Consider the following 14817-nt stretch of genomic DNA (forward strand, 5'->3'; position numbering starts at 1 on the left):
CTCTTGTCCAGTCAAGGCCATCTTCCCCTTACCTGTCTCTCTGCTTTTCCTCCCTGAGACAAGAGAGGAGCAGCCCTATGGATAGGTGGTGGGAGTTGATGACATTGTCCCTAGCTACAGAATCGTGTGCCATGTTTAGTTCCTACACAGTGTCTCCATATGTTCCAGTTATAAAATAAGACGAGGGCCCAGTCCCAACAAATTTACTTGTAAATACCTTTCCAGTTTTGTTAAAGTTCATGCATTAAGCTAACATAATATTAGTAATTAATTATAGCCTAATCATAAAGAGTATTAGTACACTTATGTATATGGTGTGGCATGTCAACGACATAAAATTACATTTAAATTAGTTATCAATTACTGGACTAATGAAATCTTGTAGCATTTTGTAGTTTCCTCAGACCAACATCATTAAATTAATTTGTGCTAATTTTCATTGACATATCGCATGCTGATCACCAAAAACTTATGTTATTCAGCGTAAAATTGATTATTGTATTATTAAATTGATTTAATAATGTTGGTTTACAAAAAGATGTCAGTGAGAAAAATATTTATGCATTGTAACTCACCATAGAAGTCAGCTGAGTAGGGGAAGAAGCAGAAGGATGTCAACTTGCTGGTGAAACACTTATTATCACATACCCACGCCAAATAATTATATATGTAAAGTATGTAATTTGATAAATAAAAATGTATGAATCTCTCAATTCTGAACACTACTTCCAGCACTAATTAATATTTTGATTTTAAAGATGCAGCACTTTAACACAGCAATTATAAGTTATTGGAAAATTAAACTTAGTTTCTTTTATCACAACTGAGTTTTGAAGGTTTTAGTTAGGCTAGTGAGACTTCTGGTGGAAAACAAGAAGAAACCTCACTTCTATTTCATGTAAATTTGGATATTCATTTTTCATTCTTATCCAGAATTTTGAATTACTCATAGTATTAAAAGTACTTTCCAGTCCTTTGTCCAATGATAATGCAGTAAGTTGAAAGGTTTCTTCATGGGAAAGGGCTGTCTCTTTGTGTTCAACAAAAGGGTTCACAATCCACGTATTTTGCTTCTGGGGATCCTCATGTTCAGGATAATATTTTTCAAACGACAACAACATCTTCAAGTGGGCTGCAATAATATCTGAAACTGAATTCTGTGAATAGAAATCATCTGCTTCCATAATATAATCTGAGTATGACTGAAACATTTCATTGTTTCCTTCTGCAGTCATATTAAGCCAGAGTTTGAGTTTCTTTTTGAATGATTCGATCTTGTTCCACACATTAAATATTGTTGTATCTGGACCTTGAAGTTTTAAATTCAACTCGTTCATGTAAGAAAATATGTCACTGAGATACACCAGCCTGGCTACCCATTTCTTATCCTGGAAATAATGGGACAGGTTACTTTTCTTATCAGTTAGAGAGAGCTCGACTTCCTTTCGGATTTCATATAACCTCTTGAGAACTTTACCGCGGGGCAACCAATGAACTTCCGAATGGAAAAGAAGATTTTGATGATCAGAGCCCATTTCATTGCACAATGCTTTTAACAGTCTTGTATTTAAAGCACTATTTTTTATATAATTAGTAATCTTAACAGATTGAGACAGGACTTCATTAAGCTCAGGTGCCATTTTTTTGGAGGCCAGGTTTTGCCTATGAATGTAGCAATGCATTGCCACTAAGTTATTGCTCACCATATCCTTAATTTTAGTGACCAAACCTGAATTTCTACCTGTAAGACAGGCACCACCGTCAGTGCAAACTCCAACGCAGTTTTTCCATTTGAGACCTCTCTCTTCAATGAAACCATTTAAAACTTCGGAAATTTCACTGCTGGTAGTGTGCGTAGGTAATTCAGAAACACTTAAAATGTCTTCCTTCATGTCGCTCTCATCATGGTCAATATATCATACATACGTAAGTAAAATGCTGCTCTTCTGAATATCTGTAGATTCATCCAGTTGTCATGCAAACAATTTCGATTTTTTATTTTTTTCTGTGACTTGCGTTTCTGTATCTTCTGCCATATCAGATATCCGCCTACCAACTGTATCATTCGACAATGGGATATCTTTCATTTTACTTGCCGCAGACTGGCCTAATACTTCATTACAAGCAGTAATCAAAGAAGGCTTAATGAGTTCTTTCCCAATGGAATATGGTTTTTTACATTTAGCTATCTGTAGTGATATTAAATAGGATGCCGTCAGAAGTGAAGTGTCAGTGGTTGAAGCTTGGTAAATAATTTTCTTTTCTACTTTAAGTGCAACTCTTTTATGCATAAAGAATTCAATGGGTTTGTTGACTAGATCGGAATGTCTTGTGTTGAGATGTCGGATAAGTCGTGATGGCTTCATAGCTTCATTTCCCAGAACAGTAGCACAAATGGGACGTTGAGGTCGTAGCAATTGGTCGGTGTTAGGGCATTGTATGAAACCAAATTTTAAGTAGCTGTCCATGTACTTACAAATGGATGCAAACTTTTTCTTCTGTGTGCTGGTGGTTTTCCCTTCATTTTGTACATCCTGGAGATTGCTATGTAGGCTTGAGGTGGATGAATCACTATATATTGTGTCACAAACACCTTCAATTCGAGATTTCTTAACACCAAAATTAAACAAAGTCCCCTGTCTCTTATTCATATTAAAATTTAAATCACTCAGGTTTTGAAACAAGCACTTAAACACTGCAATGCGAACTTGCGAAGAAACAGTATTTAGTATTACTAGATTTGAGAACTGGATACAGACTGCCTTGATCTTCAATTTCAGTGGGAACTTTTTTTTGTACTTCCTTGCTGATTGGCCACTGATATTTGCAACACAGATGTTATTTCGCCCAGTTCTGAGAACAGAGGATATGCCGCCCATTATTGTAATGGGCTTGCAGGCAATTTTTATGACTGGTCATAAACATCGGTATTACCTTTCCCAAATGTTGAAAGATGTGGATGTCTGAAAATTCCCGATCATTCATGAATATTTCCATGTTTAAAAATATGCGGCTTGGTCACTGACATTTGCTACACAGATTTAGGTGTTTTGTGTCTGAGCCTCTCGACACAAATATTATTCTGCTCAGAATATTTCCACTATAAAATATTTATTCATGAAAAATGCTTAGAAAATGAAAATGACAAATTCCAGAAGAACCTCTCGCGGCCCAGTATAATTGATGCCAGGGCCCACTACTGGGCCACTGCCCGGCGGTTGAGAAGCACTGCTGTAGAGAAACTGTGTTGTACGAGTAATTTAACCTGAGGGCTATTAAATTGTTTGTCTCACAGTTTGTTGTGGTGGGCCTCAAACCAGTAAATCATATCTTCACATTTAAGTAATATCATCATCCTTTTTTACTGTGTTACAAACTGAAAGGTCATGAGTTCGATTCCCAGTTAGGTAACTGGATTTTTAGATTGACCGAAACCTTCCAGTCACACTATGACCCTGGGGTCAACTCAGCCTCTAACAGAAATGAGTACCAGGAATATTCTTAGGGGGTAAAGGTTAGCCGGCATGTAAGGCTGACAACCTCAGTGCCATCTGTGAGCCTATTGTCAAGAAAGTATGGGAGTCTCGATGTCTCACACCCCTATGGGCCTCCACAGACTGTTACAGGGACAACTCTAACTTTTTTTATACTATCATCCTTTCTTATATTTTGGTTATTGAGACCTGTTATGGCCTCCTGTTAAATAGGCACCAGGGGCTGTTTCCCCATGTGGGAGTGGCATAGAGCTGGCCACTAACCTCAAATTAGGGCATAACTAATTAAGCTTTTATGGATACTACAAAACAGAATGCTGTATAGCTACATAATTTAACTGTTTGTGATTTGTGATGTTTGTAGGTGGCAGAGTCAGTACTGGGGAGAAACTCGTAAGGAAACACGGAAGGTGGTTCCATTGTGCTGAATGCTACCGCAGAATTCTGCCGTTCGTTAGGTGACATCCCCATTTATGGTCTGGCTGGCAACTGATGAGGACGCTCAGGAACTGCTTGTGAGTGCAATATAACTGTCCACAGATAAATGTACATTTGGCAAGGCACTTTGATTTAGCATGTGTCAAGACTAGAACAGTCCATTGCCCATCTACAGTTATTTACTTCAGCTGCAACAGAATTACAATATATTTTAATTACAGTTGAATTCCATGATAATGGATATATAAATTACTGAACTGGAAACATCCAACAGAAATCCTAGAAATGAAAGCACTCATTATACAATAAGAATGTGACAGTTGAGGTGGTAGAACCTTTTTCTTCTTCTTGACAAGTGGTACCTTCTGGATTAAAATTCTGTATAATGTGATAAGGTCCATAAGCATTTTGAGGGAACGTCAGTAGACTTACAGGATGTGACTTCCCAGAAGATAGTGACTTTCTTAATCTCCTCTACAAGAATCTCAAATCCAGTCTTTTTTTTTCCATCTTTTATTTCTTTTTTCTCCCTGTGCCATGTGCATGATACAAGGGTAGAAAAGACGCTACTAGGAATTATATGTGAAATTGAAATAGGGATGAATAAATAGCTCAGAACATGACTAAATGAAAAACCAGTAGTTCTTTTAATTTTATTCATTGCAAAGTGAATTGAATGTTAATTGTCACAGTATTCTCACTGCAAACTCAGAATTAGTTTGGCAGGTGTACATTGCTTGGCAGAATGAGAGTATGTTTCTAATGGATCTGTAACTTTAAAGCATACTATGATATTAAAAAGATATTTTGGCAAAGAAGTTTCAAGATGATCTGTATAGTCAGAAGAATTCTGTCTTCTGGGGTATCATCCAAATTTCTGGGGGAGAACATGTCATTTGAATATTCAAGGTCAAAGAATAAATGAAACAAGAAGCCAGCATGAAGCAGGTAGGAAGCTTGGCTTTGTTACCTGCCAGTGCTGGTTTCTTGCTTGATTTATTCTTCAACCCTGAAGATGGAGGCGACATGTTTCTGCAAAATGTCTGTTGACTTTCGACAGACTACACAGCATTCTATCCCAGATGACAGAACTCTTCAAAACCACTGCTGTCAGATGCTCAAATCCTACACAGTAGAGTCAGTACTTTACAGTGCAGTAATTTTTTATACAGTGATTGGTGGGTAAGCAGTTCAGATTTCAGTATGTCTCAAGGTAATTTTGAATTGGTAATTTTTGGACTGTGCATTTGTGTTCTGCTAATCTCATACAAAATTTACATTACAGGACTCTGAGAGGGAAATGATTGAAGGGAAGAAACGTCAGAAAGAAGAAGGCAAACGTGGAGCTTGGAATGAAGTTGAGACTGGTGAGTCATTAGCAGATTCTTTATGTACAACATAGACCTATTCACATTAAGAGATATTGACACTTTAGTATTGGTTTTAATTGTGCGTTTATATTTTAAGTATTTCATAAATGGTGTACCATATTTAATCATATACTGCAGTTTTGTTAGGGGTTTTAGTAGAAACACATTAATCATTACTGTTTAATATTTGTAGCGGTAGGATAGTTGGTTGAGGCATTATGCTACATGTTGGAAAGTCATGGGTTCAAGCCCCAGTGAGGTCATTAATTTTTTTCACTTGACCTAATCCTTCCAGCTCCAATATGCTCCAGGGGTCGACTTAGCCTCTTGACAGAAATGAGTACCAGGAATTTTCGTTGGGGTAAAGTGTGGCTGGTGCGTAAGGCTGACAACCTCACTGATTGTCTAGAAAATGTGGGAGCCTTAATGTCTCACAACCCTATGGGCCTCCACAGTCTGTTACAGCGATAGCTTGGTTCATAAGGTGACAGCCTCACCGCCATCTGTGAGCCGGTTGTCTAGAAAATATGGGAACCTCGATGTCTCAGAACGCCACGAACCTCCACAGTCTGTTACAGCGATAACTTTATTTTATTTTTTTTTGTACTGTATTGTGTTTTGGTATGTAATGAATGTCACTCATGAAGAATGCTGTCTTCTGGGATGTGGCACTGTATAAATGTTGTGTAAACTGATATTTTGGAGGAACGTATCGCCTCCATCTTCTGGGTATAAAAATCTACAAGCAAGGAACTAGCGTGAGCAGGTGGCTGGAGACTAAGTCACTTAAGTCACTGTAGCTGTCAAGTCTTCTCCTTAGCAGACCTTAGGAAAGAGAGTTGTCATGGGCACAAGGATCGGCCACTTGCTTTGATTATGGAGTAGAGTAGGAGATTTTGAAGTGTAAAGAATATCTGAGCTTTGAATACTTTGTCAAATCCTCTATAACTGAATTGCAAGTCTCGTCGCGTCTCTTAGGATTGACCCACTTGTGTATTAGGGAGGTGAACATGACGGTCAAGACAGGACGAAGTAAGCAAGCAAGACTAATTAAGGAATTTAATATACAGCATTGTTTTATCTTTTTCAGAGATGATGAAAAGTTTGGGCGTCGAGAGCGCTACAGTGGTCTGACCTCAGACTTCAAAGAAAAGGAGGGCTACAAACCAAATGTTAAACTCTGCTACACAGATGATGATGGACATGTACTTAATGCAAAGGAGGCTTTCAGGTTAGCACAAATAATAGCTCATCTGTTTTTAAGATAGGTCACATTGTGGAGGGTAGCCTGTCGAATGGTAGTACATTCTTTAGAGCAGAAAGAGTTTCCACAGTAATTGCCATTTTAAGACAAATAAATCCAAGGAGGAAGCAGTTTTTCAGTGGAAACAGACAGGATTATGGGACTGCCATGTTTATCATCCATGTGTGCCATCCTCACGATAATGTGTGATGTCATCATGCCACTCCCATGTTCTTTTAGTTGTCTACCATCGGCCATATTAACATGGTGACTGAGTTACGAGCAACACTAGAGACACTTAAATTAGGTCCTTAAGAAAAAGGTCCTGGGGTAAGCTGTTATACCCATTTAGAAGGTTCTGAGTTCGAGCTTCAGGAATATAAAAGATACNTGTGTATGTCACAGTTTGTAACTAGCCAACATATTGTGACATTTGAGTGTATAAATACTTTGTACTTGATATAGTTTGTTGTGTAGGCATAGAATGTGGCAGAATGGTTCATTTTGCAGATAGGTTGCATGAATTAGGAAGAAACCAGCCTCAAAATTATCCCATTGTACTTTTATTAAAATATTTTATGTTAATCATTTCAATCCCTACAACTTTAATGTGATGTAGCATGCCCATTTCTGTTTGTTTGCTGTATGAGTAAGTTGTGTAGAAAAACAGAATGTTACATATTTTTATTATTTCACAAGATAACAGATCTATATATGGATCATACCATTTTTTCCGGCTGAAACTTCAAGATGAAAGGATTTTACGTGTTACTTGGAAACATGGCCACATTCTGTAAGCCCCCAAAATACAGTGACTCTAATGTTGTCTCTATTTCTAATTTCAGATACCTGTCTCAAGAATTTCATGGAAAGGGACCTGACAAAAATAAAATGAAGAAAACTGAACAGGAAGGAGTGAGTATCAGTCCAGATCTGGTCATGAGCTCTTATTTCTAATACAAGCCGGTAGGTCATGGGTTCAAGTCCAAATTAAGTCATTGGATTTTTTTCAGTTGACCTAATCCTTCCAGCCCCACTATGGCCCTGGGGTCGACTTGGCCTCTAATAGAAATGAGTACCAGGAATATTCTTGGAATATTCTTGGGCGTAAAGGGCGGCCAGCGCATAGGGCTGACAACCTTGCCACCATCTGTGAGCTGATTGTCTAGAAAATGTGGGAACGTCAACATCTAACAACCCTATGGGCCTCCACGGCCCGTTGCAGGGATACCTTTACTGTAGTATATTGTAGCACCCTGCTGCACTTCATTTAGTACCAAATTGTTTCACAGTCTCACGTGCAGCATGTCCTTCTGCAAAACTTCCCAAAAGTTATTCACTACATCTTTCGACCTCTAAGGTCATTATCAGGTGTTTTAAAATTATAAATGAGGAAACTGCTGATCTTCCATATTGTGGTTGTTGGTCATCACCATGCAGTCCCTTCTATGCGCATGTGTATACAAAGTGGCAGGTTGTTCTGATGCTGCGTGTCCCTCTTGCACTGCATAACACAACAGGCAGAACAACCAGCCACTTTGTATATACAGGGTATACACAAAAGAATGGTGTGGTTTCAAAAGTGAATAAAAAATGTATTTCTCAACTTACATGGGCATACACTGTCAGATGCGGCAACTGTCCAAGTTTCTCATGCCCTAATTACAAACCTCCAATGTGTGCACCCTTGGTCACACGACACACATCCACACAGTAATCAGACTTATCCCAGACCCGCTGTAGCATGTCCGCTGTAATGGCCTGCAGTGCATGCGCTATCTGATCACGAAGTTCATAAACGGACGTGGGCAATGGTGGTACATAAACGCTGTCTTTAACAAACCTCCAAAGAAAGAAATCACACAGTCTAAGATCTGCCAAACGGGGTGGCCAAGGGAGAAGGTTGTTATCTCCATATGCAGCAGAGTTTGATTACCGTGTGGACATGTGTCATGTGATCCAGGGTGCACGCATTGGAGGTTTCTAATTAGCGCATGAGAAACTTGGACAGTTGCTGCAGCATTCTTTTGTGTATACTGTGTACATGTGCATAGAAGAGACCGCATAGTGATGACCCAACAACCACAAAATGGAAGCACAGCAGTTTCCTCATTTATAATTTATAATTTTAAAACACCTGCTGATCTTATAGGTCAAAATATGTACTGAATAACTTCTAGAAAGTTCTATAGAAAGACGTGCTGCACATGAGACTGTGAAACCATCTGATGCTATTTCTAAATGGTGCTCCATAAGGAAGCAAATTTTAGTTATTGTTACATGTCCACAATTCCACATAACAGATAGATATCCATCCGCACTTTTTGTGCATTCATTTTCTGCTGACTACAGACATACACAGTAGCTTCAGTCCTGGGACAGAATGAATACTGCAACTGTGTGGCAAGTCAGATGGAGCCTCCTCATAAAACACACAGCATATTTATTCAATTGTCATTAGGCTAATAGACACAGACCATGGGTTGGAAATTCGGAGAAATTGGCAACTTCAAGCAGCAGACTCGCTTAAAATTTAGCCAGCTGTTAGGGTAATCAGTGACAGGAGCTGCAGATATTACAGAATGTTTAAGGGCAAACAGACTGTGCCCCATCTGAAGGAGATTATCCCCCCCCCCAGTTGATGAAACAGATGAGCTTACCAGACACCCGCTCGGAATGCTTAGCCTCTTGCAGCAGAAGCAGAAAGAAATGCAGTCTCCATTTGTGGTCCTTAGTGGCAGTAAACAAATGTGAGTATGAAGAAAGCAGTCTTCTGGGATTTGGCACTGTGTATATGTGGTGTTAACTGACATTTCGGAGGAACGTATCGCCTCCATCTTCTGGGTAGGAGGAAAAATGTAAGAAATCTGCAGGCAAAGAGACCGTGAGAACCGGTACAAGCAGACTGGTGTTGGAAATATACACAGCTATGTGAGAGCAGTGAAGGAAGGGGGAAGGGCAAGTCTACATGTGAAATCAGTGGAGTTGGAGAGGGGGGGGAAGGAGCTGGGACAGGAGCAGGGTTTTGTGTTGGGGGAGAGAAAGGCAAGGTTAAAGGATGGNCACTGCTCTCACATAGCTGTGTATATTTCCAACACCAGTCTGCTTGTACCGCTTCTCATGGTCTCTTCGCCTGCAGATTTCTTATATTTTTCCTTCTACCCTGAAGATGGAGGCGATACGTTCCTCCGAAACGTCGGTTAACACCACATATACATGGTGCCAAATTCCAGAAGACTGCTTTCTTCATAGTCACCACCGTGAAAACCTCAAATCTTACAAACATGAGTATGCTTTTTGTCTGCATTCATTGAAAAGAACAACCAGTTCTAATTAAAAAAAATTGTATTCATTAACTGACAGACTTAGACACGAGAACACAGATTACTAGATGAAACCATGAACTCAGTTCAAAATTTGTCTAATCTTGACATTGCAAATAATAGTAATTCATAGCTTTAACTTAAAGGCTGAGTAGATGGGAAGTCATATAGTAATGGCGATAATGTCATATGGTGATTATACTGCTCCAAAGTAAATATTTGTTTTCCTCTGAGCATGTCACGTGTCTTGTTATAATTTGTAGACTGTACACTATAAAGTGTCATTTTAATGATGGATTGATTAATAAGACTTTCCTCCTTCGTACTGTGAAGCTTTACTAAAAATTTCTGTTTTTGATGCAGAATATGAAATTTCATTTTCAAAACGAAAACCACCATGTGAAGTTTTTATGAGATCTTCAATTTTAGCATGAGCATTACTACATTTTCTTTATTTTTCAGAGCAATCATCTCAAAAACAAAACTGCAAATTCTTCATGGAATGTGCTGGCACCAACTCTGAACTTTGGCGTGGACTTATGTTTTTATTGTTTCTTACTGTCTGGAATATCATCTCTCTTTTTAAATAAGACACAGCTTGCAGCTGCTGACATTGCCTATGTGTACTGGAAGGAAGGCCACAGAGTTCATGTCACACTCAAATGAGTACAGTGGTTCTCCTGCTTCCTTAGGTTACCTGTTGGCACCCGTAAGCTGAAAAGTACAATTTCTAGTGATTAGTTGCTTGCTTATAGGACTTGAGCCAGATGAACAGCCTCTAAGCTAAATCAGACATTAATTAGTAATTATATTTGGCCTTTCTTGATTGCAATAGCAAAATTGTATAACCCCCATCCATGTTGCATTCAAGCCTGCAATTTGGTCACTAAACCGTGTGACATGTATCCTTCCAAGGGAAGAAAGAAACCCTTGTTCATTGATAGGCCAGTATGAAAAACTGTAAAATTATACAAGCAACAGAATCAGAAGATGTACAGTCTACTGCAAATCATTGTAAAGCACCACTGATATATATCACTGAAACATTTGTAATGGGTTATAAAAGTAACTTGGTTCATCCTGGTCCATCACACTAGTAATTAATTGTATGTAAAATTTTTAACCACCGTCTGTTGTGATTGATAAAAGTTTTTAATTAATCATCCTTTACATGTTCCAATCAAAACGCCCATCTTCAGAAGGATATTATCAACACATGGAAACTACTACATGTTACATGTCATAGATATAAATACAATATATTTTTAACTGATATTGAGATGTGCATTGATTTGTTAAAGCATCTAAAAATTATTACAATTAGTCTGTTTACAAAATAATGTTCCATATTTTGAATCTAGAACCAATTTGGTTTGTGTTGTTACACTTCTGTAATAATTTGAGATGTTTTAACAAATCAGTGTACACCTTAGCATTAGTTAAAAGACATAACATATATATGTATGACATGGTAACAATAGTTTCCTTGTGTGTTCATAATATCCTTCTGAAGATGGTCGTTTTGACTGGAACATGTAAAGGATGAAAAATTAAAAACAGCTTTTATCAATCCCACTGGACGGTGGTTACAAATCTTATATGTGGTTATAAAAGTCCTGTGTTTAATCCACTTGCAGATGATCAAGAGTCTTCTATAGGTATACGAAAACTTCCAAGACACATAGACTCAGCCAATAATGTCAGGTCATGAAACTGTGTACTGATCTTAAGGCATCTTCTTGGGGGTGGTGATAATGATTTGAACCCAAAATGAATATATAAGTCAGTGCTGAACATTATCTGAAGTCTGAATTGTAATCCTGATGTGTTACTAGTCTTCACTTAAGTAGGTACACAGACAGACTCCAGGTGTTCCCAAACTTATATTTTCCTTGATATCAGTAATGTATAACTGGAAGTTGACATCCTCAGTCACATATATTCCAGCCACCTGATTATTTAAGACAGTTTCAATATGTTTTAGTCTTTGTTAATAGAAATTAACTTGAAGTCACACTATTACAAAAGTTGTTACATTTGTGTATTTCTTCATGAAATAGGGATTATAATTTAAAACATGTACACCTACTCCATTAGGTGCATGCAGATTATGTTGTTCAGTTAGTGTGGTTATGTGCAGGGTTGGAATTTTGTATGGAGTTGATTTCCGTTTTGTAACAATTCTCACCTAGAGCAGTCTGCGTATGGTTATTGATGGTCATTACTATCTGTCCTTACCATAGATGATCAATTCTTCAGTAAATGGTTTTCAAACAAAAGGTATGACACACCTATCAAAAGAAACAAAAGATTTTGTTTCTTTATTAGTCAGTATCCTGTTGAGAAAGGTACAATAAAATAGTTTCACTTGGTGTAGTATTTAAATGTATATCAGCTGTAGGAAAAATGATATAAAAATGTTTTAATTTCATAATATGTTTGTGTGCACTAAAAGTTTATCTGTAAAGTTGAGGTAACTGCGTGCAGTTGGGAGACGTGCCATTTCTTATTAATTTATACAGATTTCCTAACAGACTCGCTACTGTGATGAAGATTTTTCAAACAATTCTCTGAGAAATAATTACATTATGTAAAATAATTCATCTGAACTGATCACAGTTCAGTTTAATCAATACAACACAATTACTATATTGTTGTAATGTGCCAATATTTCTTCTTCATAAATGGAAGTACAGTCATCTACAAACACCAGTGTTATGTATGAGATATGAGATATTCAGGATAGTGATCATGAGGAATTTGGAAGTGAGGCTGTGTAGGTGGGTAGGAGTCTGCCAACATTTTGGAGGAACCTTCATAAGAGTAGACCTACATACATTCTATCACATCCTGACTTTTGAGCAGTATATTTGAGATAAGTCTTCTGAAATGTAATCCTCCATAATTTGTTTTAACCAACACTGCAGACAAATATACTTCCTCCATCTTCAGGATGGAAAATTGAAGGTGAAGGCAATGTGTTCCTCTGAAATGTCGTTAAACTTCTACCAACCTACACAATATCATATCCCATATCATCAGCCAAATCAAACTGTTGTTTGTGGATGACCTGATTTCATATTGTGACTGCAAACACAACATGATGCGTCAATGAGTATTATTCATGAATGGGAACAGGTCAAACATCTGTACATATGTAATCTAAATGTCTAATATCTGGAGTCATCCTGAAGCTGGAGGCACACATTCCACCAAAACGTTAGTATCCACCTATCAGACTGCAGCATGGTGTATTTCACCAGAATTCTGGTATCCGCCTTCTGACTACAACACAGTGTTATAGCACACAGCATCCCCACCAAGGAACTTGATGATTATACAGCTTTCCAGTTTTGTCAGGAAAGTTACATCAAGGACTTGTAGCTCAGATGGGGAGAACACAAATACATTTCATTTCATGCATCCTGTTGTGTTATTATAGATAATTCTTTTTTGGAGTTCGTCGTAACACAACAACATAACAGTGAAGGTTAAAATTACCTAGCTACATGTTTCGTCTCTTTAAAGCCATCGTCAGGCAAAGCACATGATTACTAATAATGTGTGAATGTAATAATTATGTTTTTTGCCTGATGATGGCTTTAAAAAGCCAAAACATGTAGCTAGGTAATTTTAACCTTGACTGTTATGTTGTTGTGTTGCGACGGACTCCAATAAAGACTTGAACACAAATATGTACAATATTTTTCTTGGAAGATGCTGGAAAGCATCCACTTGGGAAAGCAAAAGTGGTGGAAGAAAGAAATTAAACCAGATCTTGTCAAAATTGGTTATTAGACTCTGGATCATGATGTGTCCACTGGTGGGCTTTGGTGTTAGCAGCATTCATCATCGAAGGGTATGCTGAAAAGTAATGCCTCAATAAGACTGGCAAAAATGTGGTTCTGTCATGCCACACTTACAGAAGTACAGGTACTGCTTGGTATATGCAAGTTGGAATTATGTTGTTTCATTTTAATGCATTCAATTAATTTAGACCTATAACACTTTCTTTAGTATGAACTAATTGCTGGCCAATCAAGAGAGGTGGAAGAACGGGGGATTAGGATGCTGTGTAGGCGTTGAGGAGGAATGCAAAGGGAGAAGATAAAGTGTGGCTTACCTGATGTCATTTATGTCATTGCACCCCCTGCGAGTCCTTTTGGGAATATAACTAGTGCGTTAATTGATGAATACCTGTACAGCTGTGTCTAGATTGCAGAAGTGGTTGTTTGAGAAGTAATTGTATAGAATAGGGAACAAAGTTCAAGGAAGGTAGCCATTTATGTTTCAATGAAATTGCTGTTATGGAAAAGAAATCGGGAGCCATTACTTTCAGCATGCCCCTGTACAAGCTCTGTCAACAGGAGAAGACACACTTCCGAATAAAATATCCCACATTGTGAAATTGTAAATTTCATAATGTTAATTGAAATCCATATTTAGATGTTTGTTGCTTAACGTCTAGTGGTGTTCTGTGTACAGAGCACACTTGCCATTTTATCACATCACTACGTGGAACACAGAATACCTATGGCAGCCATAACTTCTGTCTCTAACAGTGATATTATATCAAAACTGCCAGTTTTTTATACATGTTCAGAAAAAATGCTATCAGCTGTCTATTCATGTATGGGTAGTCACATTTTCAATTTCCTGTGGCGTGTAACAAATACTGTATACATCTGAAATAAAATTACCCTGCTTTACCTTTTATCTACAGTGTAAACCTTATGTTAAACACAAGATATGAAGCTTCCATGGCAGCTGCAGTGGATGAAATCTGCTCTGGCTTTCAGCCGTGTCAGTTGGTTAAGTATCACCGATGTCGCACGGACATCTCTCTCCCTATCGTCAGACATGGCTGATAGCCCAAGAATATTTTATCAGCTCGTGTCACAACTTTTCTCCTTTAAAACAGGACTATGAGGTCACATTGCTCTCTGTGT

The 14817-nt window shown here is 37.9% G+C and overlaps 1 long non-coding RNA gene across 1 annotated transcript; it reads left to right on the forward strand.

The window, feature by feature from the left end:
• Positions 1–3862: 3862 nt before the first annotated feature.
• On the forward strand, positions 3863–14564 carry LOC111868127. Its single transcript, XR_002843460.2, has 5 exons — positions 3863–4009; positions 5218–5299; positions 6393–6533; positions 7391–7460; positions 10331–14564. It is a non-coding gene; the product is annotated as an uncharacterized LOC111868127 (long non-coding RNA).
• The last annotated feature ends 253 nt before the right edge of the window (positions 14565–14817 follow it).

The sequence above is a fragment of the Cryptotermes secundus genome, unplaced genomic scaffold (assembly GCF_002891405.2).
Source record: "Cryptotermes secundus unplaced genomic scaffold, Csec_1.0 scaffold1892, whole genome shotgun sequence".
NCBI lineage: Eukaryota > Metazoa > Arthropoda > Insecta > Blattodea > Kalotermitidae > Cryptotermes > Cryptotermes secundus.